The 17,853-nt window shown below is 33.4% G+C and overlaps 1 protein-coding gene across 8 annotated transcripts in view; it reads left to right on the plus strand.

The window, feature by feature from the left end:
• Window positions 1-17,853, plus strand: part of LOC116434979 (poly(A)-specific ribonuclease PARN) — a 39,327-nt gene that overhangs the window by 10,725 nt on the left and 10,749 nt on the right. The gene's annotated exons all lie outside the window — the stretch shown is intronic.

A 17,853-nucleotide genomic window follows, 5' to 3' on the forward strand; every position in this document is an offset into this window, starting at 1 on the left:
GTTATCTTTTTTTTATTAATTATAACAATTCAGAGTAAACGTAGACATAGAATAAACGTAAAGTTTTCTTCTTTTTTTGTTCAATTGTGAACAATAAAATTGTTCCATTGAGCGTAATTGTGAAAAAAATCATAGTGCAAGGGGTTAATATGTTTGGGGTGCGGAGTAGCACTAATGATAATAGTTTCACGACTTGTCAGCTTACATTTCGAGAAAATTTGAATTTGTAATACAGTACGCTTTGTATTTATACAACAAAACGTATTGTTGTTTAAAGCATTTACGAGTTAAACATGTAACTGTCATTTGCTAAGTACACCAAACAAATTTACGAGTCATTGTATCATTGGCAGTTAACTGATTCGTAAATTCAGGTCTCGATCATGAATTCGGAACGCAAATGATGTGAGATATCCAGATTTATTGTTAAAAAACAGTTTTATTGGAATTTAAACAACTTTTTTTCTTGTAAATTATTTCGTTAAAAGTTTGGAGAGCTTTACGTTGCTGCAGTCACGTATAATTTTGCGTTATCGTAGAGATGTTTTAAAACTTAAATTCCAAGTTAACAAATTAACGATATTTTATACCAGTTTCCCTTAAGCCTTAATACCGTTGTTTATATTAACGATTCGTAGAATGGATAAGAGGGACAGCTAATTTATACAAACGAGAAGGTGGGTAGAAATTACGCAGCAACTTAATAATATTATAGTTGCGTTCGCAAAATTGCGGCAAACTTAAATACCACAAACAAGAACATTTCAATTGAAATAAATCGTAAGATAAGGGGTTAATAAACTGTGTTATTTAACATTAGAACTACCAACCGGAACAAAATGACCAATTCCGAATTTCTTCTTTTACGATTGTTGTCATGGCAAAAGACGCTTCTTTCAGAAATGATTAAAGAAGCTGATTTAATCATACCTAAACTGACATATAAAGTAGATTTATTCGAAAGTGTGACATTTTTTAATTGTATTATGTCGTAATACTATATTTAATAGTATTGGTAAGAAGAATTGTTCACGCTGTTTACTATTACTTAATCGTTTTTCGAAATACACTTCAAGTGAAGCACTCAAAGTAATACAAAATTATGGAAAAGTAAATGTGAAAGGAACTCGGAGTGCAAAGGGTTAATACATTCACCATTTTAGCTGTTATAAAGAAATCGTCAAAAGACGGTTTAAGTGTTCGGTGGTCCTAGTGTTAAAAACCGAAAGTTAAAAGTTTATTAACTTCCTGCCTCGAATCCAACAGTCACACCTATCGCGTTTCGCGAATTATGTCCCCGAACTTCTAGATCCTATATTGTGGATGAGCAAGGAAACCCCAGGTGGGTTTCGCCATATGAAAAGTTCGGCCAGTAAAGTTTTCCGGAGGTATTTAATCGTTTCTCTTCGTAGCTGCGTTGCTTTATGATTTGCCAGAGTACATAATGAATACGCTATGGGGCCGAGCACACGTGTATCTCTTACGGGGCCTCGCGTGTGCGTGTCCGGCACTCCACATGCCCCATAAGCATATATCACTTCGCGGTACCAATACATCACTTCGTGAACGCGCGCCAACACCATCGCGGACTGCTTCTGTGTCGCATGCGACTTTTATCTGGAGCCGCGTTGTGGCCTTGCTTCGCCCTCCCCCCTTTCCCTACCCAGCACAAAGCTTCTTTCTTCCGAGCGGAGCTTTCGTGTCACGCGGAAACATCGCACGACCGGTAATTTATCGACGATACCCGTTCGCGTGCTGCGCCCATGGACACAGTCATTCACGGTGAAAATCGTACGGATTGAATCGCAAAAAACACAGCACTATGGGGTATTTGCCCCCCAAATGTGGTAAAAAGCATTTTCTGAATGAAATCGTGTGTAAGGCTTGTTTAGTAGAATTTGGTGTCGTTTTTGGTATCATGAGAAAGGGAAAAACCTACTCTTTTATATAGCATAAAAATTCGCTGCGACTAATTACAATTGTGGCAGTTATTTGAAATTCTATTTAGTATAAATAAAAATTGCTGCACTAACCACGGTTGCAGATAATAGCATATAGTTTTTGTTCAGTATTAAAGAATAGATCGTTTCGCTCCTATCAATGTCAAAAATAACTCTGAACTTTATCAAGTATATCTCAAAATTAAAATACATATACTGTACCCATGCAAATATCGCTTGACGCACCGTGAGTGTCAATATGAATAAAAATTGTTACAATTTTCAAGGTTGCAGTTGATAGCAGCTAATTCGTTCCCCATATGAAAGAATGGACCTTCCTCTTTCGATTCATATCCGACACAAGTCTGAACTGGACTAAGTAAGTTTCCAAGTTAAAATATCCCGTACCCATGTAAATATCGCTTGATGCTCCGCGAGCATCATTTTGAATAAACATTGCCATAGCTACCCCAATAGCAGCTAGTAACAGCCAATTTTTGTTTCTTTTTTCTTAAGGGTTAGGTTATCTCTTCCCAGTGATACCAAACAGGATACAAAACTCTATTAAATTCGTTTTCGAAATTGAGAGTGAACATCAAAAATGTTAAAGAACGTGTAAGTAAAGAAATGTTTATGGTATCGACATAAAATTTGCTAATATATAAATGCATACATAGTACACTTAATCCTACTTGGAATTATATAAATTGCAAAACCAGTAAGGTTGTAGTTGATTATTTTAGTTCTTAATCTTTCCGAGATTGTCTTCTTTAAAGCTGTGTAGTCGCGCCAATAATTAACAAATATGGAAAAGATCATGTCACATTACATTTATGAGAAGGGACATTTTATCGTATTTGGAAGGTAAATGCCGGCAAATTGTGAGCCGGTTGCTTCAGTTTTTAAGGTTATAGGAGGGGGATTTTCGTCGGACGTGTTGCCAAATTCTAGTTAATCCTTTGCCTTGTAAAAACATGTCAGACTCGTGTTAAAGATTTTAGACCTCTTTAGACCTCATTTTCGTGGAAATTATCTAAACTGACGTGAAAACAAAAAAATTGTTATTCAATGTATGTACCATCAGTAATGACATATATTTAGAATAAAGTGTGGTATTTAGTGTACTACTTCTCTGATAGACATAGGCTTAAACATAGGGGGTACGTACCGTTGCCTGCCATAGTTTTAATATTTTATCTGATACTGAAAGCAGTAAACAGTGTAAGTACAATATAATGTGCGTCAGGTCTGAAGGGGTTAAAGAGAATTTTACAAGGATTAATTTTACTCGATCTTTTTGAATTCAAATTAAACATTACTGTTCTGTTACGAATAATTATACTTTAGAGCAAACGTAGACATAGAATTTGTCTAGAATTTTTCTGTTTTTTCAATAAATTATTAATGGCAAAGTAGTTGTATCGATCACAGTTGAAAAATAAATTATAAGTTAAGGAGTTAAGTTCTCGAGCATTGAGAGAGTTATTAGAGTTAGCTTAGATCTAACGGTATTGCAAGTGGCAACATGGTTTCGCTTTTGTGAGTTCTATGAAAATCAGACAAATTCTAAGATACTTATTATAGTTCGAATTTTTAAATAAAAAAGATATTTATTAATGTTCTTAATTAACATGTTTGCGGACAGTCTAAATTCATATAGGGTGTTGATATGAATACTCTCTAGGAACTTCATTTCGATATTTGTTAGATGCATTTTTTTCAGGTGAATTTTCTATTATTATTGACAATAGAAAGACAGGAATTGGATTCTTGTATGTATGATGAACGTAGATTAGATAGATAATTTCACTAAATATGAGTATTTAATGATATTTATTTTTTGCCAAACGCCGTCGCGGAAACGTTTAGGTAATTATTTATACAGGGTGTCCGGTAACAAGTGGAAGAAAAGAACGATTCTTTATAACAACGCAAGTTGACTCAAACTTCCGTCTCTGTCTTTCGCAAGGTGTGCCATTGTTCGCGAACTGACCTGCCTCACGCGAGCCACTGTTAGCAGATTATCGCAGTTCACAGAAAGTTTTAATCGTCAATAGCCTGAGAACAAAGTTGAAACTACAATTTTCTTACTCTTGATTTTCATTTTATATTGTCATAAAGAAATAAATTAGCACTTGTCGCTGAACGATCTTTACTGCTCCTTCTTTCTCTCTTACTTTCAACAAATATATAAAACTTTAAGGAGTGTCATCGATTTGTCATCACCAAACAGAAAAACACAATGTTATAAAATATCCGAATGACTTACATATTACTCTATGTAAAAAGGTACATAAAATTTCGTTTAAAAAATAAAAGGTGAACATAAAACATTGGAGCACACAATAGTGTGAAAGTGTGAAATAATAATTTCTACTTACTCCTGTGTTCACCATATGAGCCGCTCAAAAACCAATGCGGTTAAGTGCAGAAAACAAAAACTGAGAAAATTAATGTTTTGGCTCCTGAAATTATTATACAATACATTCAGAAGCTGTAAAAAGAAGGGCTTTCTGATCCAGATAAAACGAAGAAACGAGTAAATCCTTTAATAACTAAAAAGAATATTATTTATCCTATTGAAATTTACAAAAATCAGAAAATTCAAAAAATCGACTTAACCCCATTGGTTTCTGAGCGACTCATTAGTGATAAAGAAGCTGACTAGTAATAACGCGAACACCCTGTATATTACCTCGCACTCAGAGTTATACATTACGATAGAAATATCTTGGTATGTTATGGGTGAGTCTAGCCCGTAATTAAAACTTTTCAACCGGGATTTCTTATCTGTCGCTGAATAAGGAACACCAGCAACGAAGAAGCTGGTTGCTTTGCATATCTGGTCAGGTAAATAACCTTGGTGATTCGAATGAACAGACTGCGAATCGAAGTAATTCGCGGCAAGTAATGACGATTTACGATGCAGATCACTGCAGCTCTGCATTAAGCTATTAATATCAGTCAGAAGTACATTAACCCCCAGCCGCCTAGATTACTTACCGTCCCGTGGACTCCAAAGAAATCGCGCGTAGAACACTTATTAAATGTTATTTATTGTGATCCCAATTCATTTATTAGGGGGATTATTAGATACTTGCTTCACCTGTATCCGAGCCGAAACGAGCTGAGCGTAATAAATTTCTATTCATCGGTGCGGCAGGACACAGCAGACATTGTAGCAAGTTTCAGCATTTTTATGACGATCCTGACTGACCGTTAAATAAATTGAATTGCAGATACGGTTATCGCGTCGCGACACGTGAATTTGCGATAATTGCATATGTATTTACATACAGGTTACATTTTAATTTACGAACTCAGTACATTTATTAAAGTCCCGTATAAATACATCGAAATTATGTTTCCATGGGGGGTTCTATCAGATAAGGAAGCCAAGAGTGCTTTTAAAATAACTTATACGATACTGGTTGATATTTATCGGGGGAAAAATTTTCTAGCTTTCAAGTTCCTATACTCCCAGACAAAACTATCAAACACCCTACACTATCATATATAACAGTATTGTGCGAAGGAATTCGTTTACCCTACCAGTTGATTGTTCTTGTTTACCGTAGATATTCTTCCGCGAAGTATTGGGCCTACGGTTCTCCCAATGCATGTATGATTATAAAAATACCTCTGATGACCTGCGACAAAACTATAAGACAGTTGTTTTGTTTAGTAGTGGAACTGTATACTTCTTTAGAAATTTGTATGTCAGTTCTGTTGCTTGTTATTACAATTACTATATGGCGCAATATTTCGTATATTTTTCAAAATGCCACACGGTAAAAAATTAAGCGAAGTCGAAATTAAGTTAATTGATAATTTAAGAAACGAAAATTATCCAATCAAAAAAACAACACGACTTAATCGGAAGTAATCGTTGTGCATTATCCAACTATTTAAAGAGTAAAATAAATTAATTGAGAAAACACCCTGGAGATCGAAAAGCAACAACATCGCGGGAGAGACGTATCATTTTACGACACGAATCGTATTCTTACAGTATGTCAAATTGTAGTTGAAGCAGGAATAAATCCCAACATCCGCAATGTTAAAAAAATCATACAAAAGGCAGAATATATTAAACAACGTAAATTAATGAAGGAACCTCCCCCAACTAGTCAGCATAAGTAGACAAGAATAGAGTTTGCGGGGTATCACGTACATTGGCAATGAAAGAAAGTGATTTTTTCCGGCGAAAAACGTTTAAATTTGGACGGGCTCGATAGTTTACTTTATCATGTTTTCGAACTACGAAAGGAGGAGATTATGTTGCAAAGGAGGCAAACCACATGTCAACCAAATAGCAATAGAAGAATAGATTTTCCAATAAAATAATGTAGCAGTGTATAATGCCCCTATAATTAAACGGTATTTTGAGGAAAGGAAAATAAAAATTTTACCATGGTCCACTAGATCTCCCGCTTTAACTGTTTGAGTCTCACGCGCCGCTTTCGTGCTCTTCAGATTTTATGTCGAAAAAACCCAGCTCATTTGAACGATACGAACAACTGATAGTGCACTTACAATCTGACAAAACGCGCACAACTTTTCAGACGCATCTTCGTCGTATCGGTACTCTTTTGTATATAAGTAATCCAAGTAATACATTTTGTATTTCGTTGTTACCTATTATAAATTAATATATATTTATAATAGTATTAACATAGATTAAAATAAGCGCTGTCGCTCTGCTTGGCTTTTTTTCGATATGAAATCAAAGGAGCGCTATCGCGCTGCTTGGATCTTTCCGCATCACATTCAGAAGGCGCCATTGCGTTGTTTGGCTTTTTTCGACCGTGTTTTTTTAAAAGCCTCTGGTCCTCAAACGGTTAAATAGAATTGTTGGGGTATACTTGTCAGGGATATACATGTGAAATGTCGGTAGTTCAGCAGCATTTAAGAAATCAAGACGTGCATATAGGAGAAATGGAGAACTATTAAACAGATAATGATAAAAAAGCTATATAAATTTCTTCTTAAAGGAATGTTAGAGATTGCAAAAAAACGAAGATGGTAGCACACGTTATTAATAAAAGGTAATAATGGAATTTGCATTTCACGTTTGCATAAGAAAAACAGCCTGTCTTATAGATTTGTTGCGAGTGATCAGAGATAATTCTGTGATCGTACATATATTCGGAGAACTGTAAACCTAATACTTCGCAGAAGAACATCTTCTAAGGTAAATATTAACAATCCACTAACAAGAGAAACAAATTCCTTCGTACAGTACCAATACGCGCGATTTTATACAGTGTTTTATAGTTTTGTCGCTGAGTGTAGCTGGAGCAATGGTAGTACGGAAACTGTAGAAATGCAGATTATTAGTTTGTGTTTTTCTTCTGCATTATCTCTTACGGAAGTATTTCTGAAACTAGTCTAGCACATTATAATTTACTATTAATTAAGGTGTGGTTAATTATAGTTTATTCGAGTAGTTGCAACATTTTGTGCAGTTTTAGCAAGGTTGCCATCAATAAATAATTCGGTTTCCTTTGATTCTCATTTTAACAGTTTTTTATATTCTATGTAGAATTTAATGAACGTTTTCTGACTATCAGCTTAATAATTCTTGCTAACAGGAACATATACTGCAATCAACGAGAAATAGTTTCCTCGTATCTAGCAGACTAAACTTTTTCATTCAATTTTATTTTCAGTTGTAGTTAAGGGGCATTCAAGTTGGCATGTATGCAAAATGTTTCGAGTACAAAAGTACTGGACTAAGAATATTCTATTCTTTCTTCCAACAAGTAAATTTAATTTTTAACTAGCAGCCTTCTGGCCTACTAGCCTTCCGGAAAATAAAGGAAGATCATTGATAGGATTGTATATTGGATTTCATTGGAGTTCATTTAGATTGTTTCACTTTCACATTTCACACTAACCGTATCCAGAACCAATTAAAAACCCGGATTTAAAATTCTAAATTTTTTTTGTATATTTAACTTTAATATCAATTCCTGTATTGTTCGAGCTTTTCAATTCTTGCCTTTCCTTTTGTTTTATTGTTTTCACTACAAAACATTTATCACCTAACTTGTTTAGATTTATTCTACAACCAGTTATTTGACTGGTTACTACTAACTTAATATTAGTAAACTTAGTATAACTTCTAACTACTGTATAAAACTATCGGTCAACAATGTATTAATCAATTTGGTCATTGAGTGGTTCATGCGAAAACATCGTCTCTGCCTTCAGCAGAATTCCGTCGCTCTCGATTCTCGTTTCGGTTTGACGCGTAGAACTTACAGTCGAACACCCTGTATATTGACCGATCGCGGGGGGTAGAATTCCGTGTAGAAAAAGACACGTTAACGGACTTTAGGAACGGCGATAGTCGTAACGGAGACATTTATTGTTCCATCGACACTTTGTATTTTTCCGGTAATGCAACCGATATTAATTACGAACCATATATTTTCGCGACTGTCCAATAAATTTCGATATCAGCTCGGGTACGTTTTATTACGACGCCGGTCGGAGGACAGAAAACTGTCCCTTCCATACGTGTATATTAATTGCTGTGAAACAGGTTACTATGCTTGACCATTCGCGTAATTACCTGCCTCCGAACGAGCAACAGCGGCGGATCCCAGCGATCGAGGCAAACGCCTTCCGTAGCGCCAGCAAATTGGAAAAAGATTAAGATTCAAACGCAGCCGCGATAAATCGGAATGGCTTATTGCTGAAAAATCCGGTAATAGCTCTGTATATCGTCGTGCACCTTAGCCACGTTATTACCGAGTAATTTTCGCCGAGAGCGAACGTTATTTCGGTAGAGACAGCTCCCTTTTCTCGTCGTGTATTTTATTACGTTGTATCCTGTTACGTTTAACTCTTTCGAGTTCGGATATTTTGAAATACGATTACCAGCTCGCCGGAGACATTCTCGGATATTAATACAAAAATTGCCTTATAAATTCCCGTTAATGAACTGTTTAATATAAACGCATAAAAATCATATTTAATGATTTTATCGTTTCGAATATATGCTCCCGTTACCTCGGAACGATAACTTGCGAGGGAATCGTTAATGTAAGCATTTCATGTTTTTCGTAATTTGTTGGTAACATTTTCCGTATATTTTATATTGGGACAGCGTGCTTATGTAATATATACAATCGCACGGCTTACACCTGCTTCTTTCGTTTCAGCGACTAATGCCTGCATAAACTATAGATACTTATTTTCGAATTGTTTTATTCTTTATATTTTATTGTTGTTTCAATGGGTTAGATTTTTAGTACGTTATACGTTGCTTTCTTATATGTTTCTTCTTGATTATGATTTTTGTCGGTGTTGGACAATATTTAATGTTTACAGTTAATAGTTAATGACTGTAACGAAACTATTTCATTAAAAATTGGAACGCTAAATGAAGTTCTCAATTCAAACGCTGTACAGTCGCAATTAACGATTAATGTTGGCATTCATTCGCCAAGTGAATTAATGATTAAATTACTGATTGATCAATTGGAGTAATAATTAAACATTAAGCGTTTATGCAATATCTGGGAAGTATGTATTGATTGAAATTCTTATTACATTTCGACGAAAATGAACAGTTGATGATTAGTATTTAATATCTTAATCAGTGTTCGTTGATCACCGATTGATGTTAATAATTGCCGAAGTCATTTCATCGATCGATCAAATCAATTGCTATTTTTAATGATTAAATTATTTTAACCACAAGTATTTTAATTATAATCGATCAATCAAATTAAAAATTTTAATCGAATGCTGCCCAAAATTGCTTTCTATAATATTTCGAGTACTTACCCACATGTTCATTGCAGATTGTTTCATAATCTGTAGCCATAACAGTAGTAGTGAAGCGGACAGAATGAAGAAAAAAAAGCTGATATAAACATATGTCAGATGTGACCTTGTTTCCGACTTGAATTAAATTACTTTATACAGGGTGGAGCACGTAAATGAGATCATGTAAACATACCCGTTATTTGTGGGTATACGAAAAAACTCTTTAGAGCATCGTAAACTGTTTTATTTATACCATGCAATTATATAGGGCGTTCTCTAATTAGTAGTACAACCGTGAAGGGAATGATTTTGTATGAAAAAATAAATCAGAAATATAAATTAATATAAAAAAAAAACTATTTTTAATGAAAATTATTTTGATAAAGAATAAGCATATCGCAGGAACTAAAGAATATTTGAATAATAGTTACCACGAAAGATTCTATTAACTACGTAATAATTTGTAAAGAAAATAATTCTCTATTTTATTTTAATGCAACGGGTACAATGGGAACTATATCATAGTACTAAGAAATTGAATGCACGAATTAAAATTCGATTAAAAGATCAACAACTCGTTGATTACTACATACGATCATATACGTGTGTATTATAATGCTCAATAGTATATTTGGAGAATCAAATTAGTTGCATGAATACATACTTTTCAGACCTTTTCTTAACAAATCTTCATCTTCTCTGTTATTTAGAGTTGTTTCTAAAGAAAAACGTACTCTATACGTATTTACAATAGTTGAAGATCTTATTAAATGAAATATTTATAATTTTTACAAAAATTAAATGCATAACCTGCAATCGCATTGGAAAGAAAAGTGTTCATAATATTAGGTTGGTCAAAAGGTCTTGTCCTTTTTCTTCCTAATGTAACGTTTGCTTTATTATGCACGAATAAATATTACAAATAAATGAACAAAAAAATGACAGATACTTGTTGACTAAAATGAACAATGCATAACTTTGTAAAGTTCAATTTACCTAAGTGAAGTGTGTCTTGAAATTTTATTCAAACATAAGTTCAGATTATTTGGCATATCTGAGAATGGGACATCTTTGGAAAGTATAATTTCTTATGCTTAATCTTTTTTCTGTGTATCGGGGTGTAAATGCACCCTTGATTGGTAAAAACCTAAGTAAAAGGAAATGGAAAATTTCCAAAGTTTCTTTAGGAATGCTATCTGTGTGATATGTTTCACACATTTGAATAAATTTCATTGAAATCTTCGAATTTGAATGGAGTAGTAGATATAGTTGGTTTCTCACATGATCTTAGCCGGCCTGCGTCTGATACGGTTAGAGAGACAAGGGGGACGTCCAACTCGCGGCTCTCGGCCCGATAGTAATGGCGGAATTAGTTTCGGCACGTTTTTGTTACTGGCTGAGCCGCGAGTTGAGGTGGAGCGTGCGGCCGAATCCCCTTGCCCTCTTCACTTTTGAGCCACAAGCCGGCTGAGATCATGCGAGTAACGAACTGTACTTATGAAGCCAGATTTGTCTCTATATTCGAACGTGCAAACATTTGTGCACGAAGAGAAGGTTAATTACAATAAAAGTAGTCGTGATGGTAGAATTCAATGGATATTACGCATTCGCGGTTTGCTAAATTTTGTCTTTGCTTAGGAAGATACCGGATAATATTATCAGACACCATGGTAATGTTTACGGTCTAAAAAAGGTGAAGCTAGCAGGGGCAGTAGATTTCCATGCATAATGCAAATAGTTTCGTGCAAGCAGTATGCTGAACACAGCTGCTGTATCTGGATTATACCTTCGGCATCGCGGCTATAATGAGTTTAACATGCTTCAGGACCTCTTATTCTTATTGCAGCTTCTTTTCTCCTTTCACTGCCCTTTTTTACCTTGGCGTGCACATTCTCCAGTTTACCGTGTTAACTGAGTGTCTCTTATGAAATGACTGATTCATTTATCAAAATTATTTATGCTATTAGGCAATTTACTTGTATAAAATAATTCTTATTCAAATACTCTAAACAAATGAACGTTCTATTATCCAAACGTTTCACAACTTGAATAGAAACAAATTCGGATTACAAAGATTTAGTATGGTCAGTTGTACAGTAACTAGTAAAGAAACTATCAATCTTTATAAATTCTACTGAAATAAATGAAATTTAGTGTGCAAAAGTGATTTTTCTATCATATAAAAACTCTCTTATCTGAATTTATGTACTCAGGGAGGGATGGAAAGAATTTAGTGTAATTTTTAAATTAAATTTTCGTTAAATTAAATTGTTTATTTGAATAGATTTTGTATTTTTTTTTATTTTATTGGCCATTAAGATTGAATCGAATTGAGTTTTTAATTAAGTAAATATATTTTAACTTATTTAATTCAACGATCTGGTTAGGTAGATTACATACCCATTTCAAACGGATTATTGGGTTAACTATGTCCTTTATCTTATGCAAACAAGTTTTACTTTAGTCAATTAAATTATGTTAATTAAGTTATGTTAAACCATGTAGGTTGTATCTAGTAACTGGGACAGGTTATAACCCTGTTTTTGTTGAAGTCAGAAAAGAATTTCAAAGGAAATCTTTTAACTATTTAACAAGCTCTGTCATATTAGAATACCAGTTGCTTCATAAATGTATTAATGCAGTTGCACTGGTTTTATGAAATGAAACTCATTGAAACTCCTAAAAATCTTTATGGACAGATACATCGAAACGAAACACATGCGTTTCTCAGATTAGTGGAAAAATCACCGATTATAATTACAACTATATAAGTTTATATTATAACTATATAAGTTTCGTTATGTAGGTAATATGTGACAAGGAAGGCGAACGAATGCAACTGAATACCTTTCGCTTCCATTAATCCTGTAGCCCCTGAATACGTACTTTTTTGAAAACGAATTTGGCGGAAAGAAACTTATAGCTGTACATTAGTTAACCGAAACAAATGTACTGACAGCTGATTAGCACTTAACCTCCTGCCCTATGATTTCTTTCTCTATTCTGATCGGTACGTCTACTTTGTCATTAATATACGTATCATTAATGTCATTAATTATAAATAATAATTTATTGAAAGAAGAGAAAAATTGTAAACATATTCTATGTTTGTGTTTGCTCTTTAGTATAATAATTTATTACAGAAGAATAATGGTTATTTTGAATTCGAATAAATCGATTAATATTTGTTTCTCAAATCATGTTGAAAATAATCACTATGAGATTGACATGCCGTTTGTATAAGGCAAACAGTTAAACTGTCAACCATTAGTAAAGATACCTGTGTGGTACAAATTTCCTTTATCTAAGGGGTTTCTTGCTTTCCAGTAATTTAAAATGTTTGCCGTACCTATGTGTACTATTCGGGATGAAAGAGTTAATCTCGACTTCTGTCTCTTCGATTTTACACGATACTTAACATTCAGAACATGGAATTAATATTTGCTAATGCAACAGATCGTAGTGTGTATGATACCCAACGATTAATCCTACAATTCGTTTATGCTGTGAGATGAATTTAATAACACATATTCAGATACTAGTTATGAAACATTTTTTTCGAAACAAGTGACAATATAATTTAGTGATGTTCGATGAATTTTCTATCTATTCGCAATTATTGTCAATAATAGATAATAGAGATTATAAAAATCTAGAATTTTGAGGTAGCATGAGAATTATAGCAATATTTAAAAATCTAATGTACTTCTAAATGAGCCAATGGTACTTTTCATTATACCTTTCTTGAACCAATGATTTTCTATAGAAATAATTACATTATAGATTCCGAAAAATCAAGTACAATTGTAATAATTATACTTTGAAATTACCCTATAAATTTTACACGGTTCAGCTTTCCGTTCCACGCATGCGAGATGGCAGCGACGTGTACTAAAGGACGAACGTAAAAGGATATCTACTTTCTGAATAATTATCGGAATGTACCGGAATAATTCGAGCCACGCTCCCATTGAATTCCTCGTTATTTAATGCCACTCGCGGAAGTTCACAGGAATGAGAGATGCGTATATACGTACATATGTTCGCTACACGAAGTTCAAGGTTTTGTACAAGATGCAATAAAAGCATCGGGGTCGTGCTCGCTGCGTTTGTAGTTATAATGCAGTTACCATTCCGTGGAATGACGAGAGTTACGAGCGTAGTAATTGGTCGGCACGTGGGCGTCTCATTAATACCGTGTTGCCGGCGTGTCTGACCCATGTGTCTTATAGGGTCGCTGCAAGTGTCGTGACAATGTGTGTGACGGGAATGCTTGAATGAATTTCTGGAATGGTAATTACGATGGTAACGGTGCATTCATTTTTCATTCATGAAGTCCACCGGCCAGAAAAATAGGTTAATTTGCCGTAAAGCACAGTGTGAACTCTCCTCCATTCCCTGTCTCATTAATGGAAGAAACAATTATTCGAATCATTTGTTATCCACGCGTTTGCTTTCCTATGAGAGTACTTGGATGTAGAACCATCGCGAAATTTACTTTTTCTATTATTTTATTAAACCCTTGCCCTATAATATCGCGTCAGACTCATGATGGAGATATCAAATAGAATTTAACAAACATAAATATTATTTAATTCATGGAAATATTATTTAACATGGAACATGTCTGGAATTTTTCTCTTATTTTCATCAATTATTAATAACAAAGTAATTGAATTGATTACAGTTCAGGAAGAAATCATAGGGTAAGGGGTTGATACTAGAACTACTGAGCATTTCATATGATTGATATGTAATACCCCTATAAGAATTGTAACAATATATTATTTTTAGTTTCTTCAGACATTCGTTATAGTATTCGAGAGAAACTATTTATTTTCGGAATCATGCCGAATATTCTATAGAATTTGAATTTGGGTGATTTCTATTTATTTTTATGCAATGAATATTTACTTTCTTTTTTTAAAAATTTATTTACAATTTTGAGGATAATACAACAGATAAGCCTTTTTTGAAGGATGTTTACACTAATAAATTTTTCACTCGATATCAGTAAACTTAAATATCGTGTCAATTAATTCACAAATTACTTTGTAAAATAAATCTACATCGAACATCTTCATCTTTGCATGCTTCTTTTGTATTAGCAAAATTAATGAAGATATTAATCTGTTCAAGATAAATGTGCAAAACACTGTTCCAAAGATTTTTTCAATTAACAAAATTAATTTGGTCAAGTAGGAATACGATCTTAATCCTTTTTGAACGGAGATTTTTGAGGTATTAGGAACCTTTTTCATAGAAAGTTAAATTAGATATCGAACTCTTAAAAACTAGGAAGTACGAAAACAATGTATTGATCTTTTATTCTTTCATTTAATTAAATTATTTGCAATTTTCGACTCAACGTATATAAAGTTCATACAGTCAATAGTACGACACTCGTTCTCAAACGGTTAATTACGTTCGTGAGACAAAATGCTGCTAGAATTTCCTATTGACAAGTTACGTTCGATTTTTCGAATCAATGAGGTCGTTGACGTTTTGCGAGAGGCAGTCATCGATAGAAAATTCTTCATTGAAAGGGTATTCTCGTGGTGATCAGCTATACTTAACGAGGATGTACACACGTGCATTCTGTATGCACGCACGTGATGTTGCATATTCATAAGTTGTGACTACAGCCAGCAACATTTCCGCAGCAAGCTTCAACACGTGCACCGAATAAATTCTTCGTACTGTTAACGGCCGGTGGTGTACGAGTAAAGGCAATTGATCTGCTTTCTTTTCATTTATGAGTAGTATCTGTACCGTGTAGGTATTTTTGAGGGGGCTAAGCTCTGCTCAGTATTCAACCGTGTTCGATTAATTCCCGTTATTGTATACATACGTGCATGATCGTAGAACTCGATCTGGAATATACGAGACATATCGCCATATTTAATGAAAATCGATACTCACGAATACACTAATAATGGCAAAATGCTTTTTCTTCAAACTTTGCTATACGAAGACTTTGAAATTTGGAATTTTTCGCTTATCATTTTTCGCGTAGAATTATAGTCATTTAGGGTTAGTCGGGGAGAGAAGGCCCACTTTTTTTTTGAAAAGAGGTAATACCTCAAAATGTTATTTGTGAAGATAATATTTATTTATATTTTTATATTTATTTATATTTATGAAGATAAATGTGTCTATATAAGAAAAATAGGTAAATAAATCTTTGTACAAAATTCAGTATACCACCCAAAAGAATTGAAAATATTTGACAATTTTTTCAAACCTGAAATATGAACAGAATAATAAAGAAAAGACAAATAATAAATTCGTAAGAATCATACGATTTTTATTTACATTAAATTTTCAGAAGAATCCCAAAGAGTAAAATTGCAAATTTGACAGGTAAATTGTGAAATTTCCTACAATACCTTAGAAAAGCATGGTAAAGAGTAAAAAATATTTTCAATACTCCTTGATTATAAAATAACACGTCAACTCATATAAAAAAATCATGTCCACATATTGCGACGTCTATTTTGAAGACAGATTTTAAATGCCTCAACTGGTCGCGTAAAAGTGAATAAAAATCGCGCAAAAAAAGTTATTTTTGATATCCCAGTTCGTGTAACTCCGGACTTGAGTAGAAACAGTTTGCATAAACAGAGATTTAGGTGTACTGTATAACATCTAAAATTCAGTTCAATAACGACGCTTCGGTGATTTGTTGGTTGAACTGCTACAATACAAAGTTACTATATAAAGTTTAAAGCTTTGTACTTACACGTTACCTATAGAATCGCCAGCAAACACTTAAATCGTGCAATTAGTTTTTCTGTTAGTTTTCCTTTACAGAGTCTTTTTTTATATTATAGTCATTTAGTTATTTCAAGTATTTAGAGCGTATTAAGTGATGATTCATACAGCCAGTCCAAGTGTCTGATACCGAACGAGTTACTGAAAGGTTAGAAAGGCAGTCAATAATGTAAAATATAAAAAAGCTTCGAACAGTCGCGAGCAGCCGGTTTTGAACGCTGAATGACCTGCACCCATAGTTCTATAACTCTTCATTTTTTCGAAATTTAATTACATTACTTATGGAGCGCATTTTTGTGACCCAATAATAATGCTTTTTTCAATCGTTACTCTGGTTTTCTCTCTCTAACCAAAATCACTGTTCCCCGGATAATCGCAATATCTCTTCGTAGCAACTTGATAGAGTGGAATCTATACGAGACTAGATTAGAGATAGAAGCAGAAAATTATTTCGTGATCAAAGACAATTAGGTTTTTATGAAACTACTATGTGCGTGTCGGAACATATAAGCAAGTTGACTATCGTAATATTCACTGCTACTGACGTCACTGCTGTTGTTCGGGTTATTGGATCGTTAATTATAAATGCAATTCAAAATTATAAATTAGATCATTTCTGAATAGATATAACAGCGAGTTGTAATCCATTTGAATGATTTGTGGTATAGTGTTCGAATGTCCTTAATAACACATAATTAAATTAATGTCATTTAGTGGCATATATTTACAATCACAAATGTACATGACATTAATTAATAAAATCACACTATTTAAATGAGAATTAAATGTTATGTAACACAAAATTAATGATAATTTAATAATCAAAAGAAAATTCGTTTTCAAACAGAATTTAGTGTTCTTTCTGATTTATTTTTACATATAGAATCACTTGTTTCCCCGGTTATGCAATATGTCCTGTTGCATACGAAACAAGTACAATATGTACACGTAGTTATACCTTTATTTAAGTACACTGTTCTGTTGCAGTATCTTGTTTACAAGAATAAATAGAGTAGGGAGTGGTCATACTAATTAACATTTGTCAGTGTACTTTTATAAATGTAACTTTTTTAAATCGCGAAGAGAAAATTTATTTAAAGACTGCGTAGTTCAAAAAATATAATTTCGTTTAAAAAAAGGGGATGATCTTAAAATTTTAAAATAGAAACTGGCACATATGATGACTTCATGAAAAATTTGTTTTCGTTATGTCTACCGTTTCAGACTGAGTATTAACACTGTATGTGCGCCATTTTCCTAATTTTAATTTATATCAACTTCATTCGACTCATTTATTTATTATTCAATACGTTTAGTATATTTGTTTTTATTGCAAATAGAAATACTTTCAAATCAA

This window comes from Nomia melanderi, chromosome 1 (assembly GCF_051020985.1).
Source record: "Nomia melanderi isolate GNS246 chromosome 1, iyNomMela1, whole genome shotgun sequence".
In the NCBI taxonomy this organism is placed as follows: Eukaryota; Metazoa; Arthropoda; class Insecta; order Hymenoptera; family Halictidae; genus Nomia; species Nomia melanderi.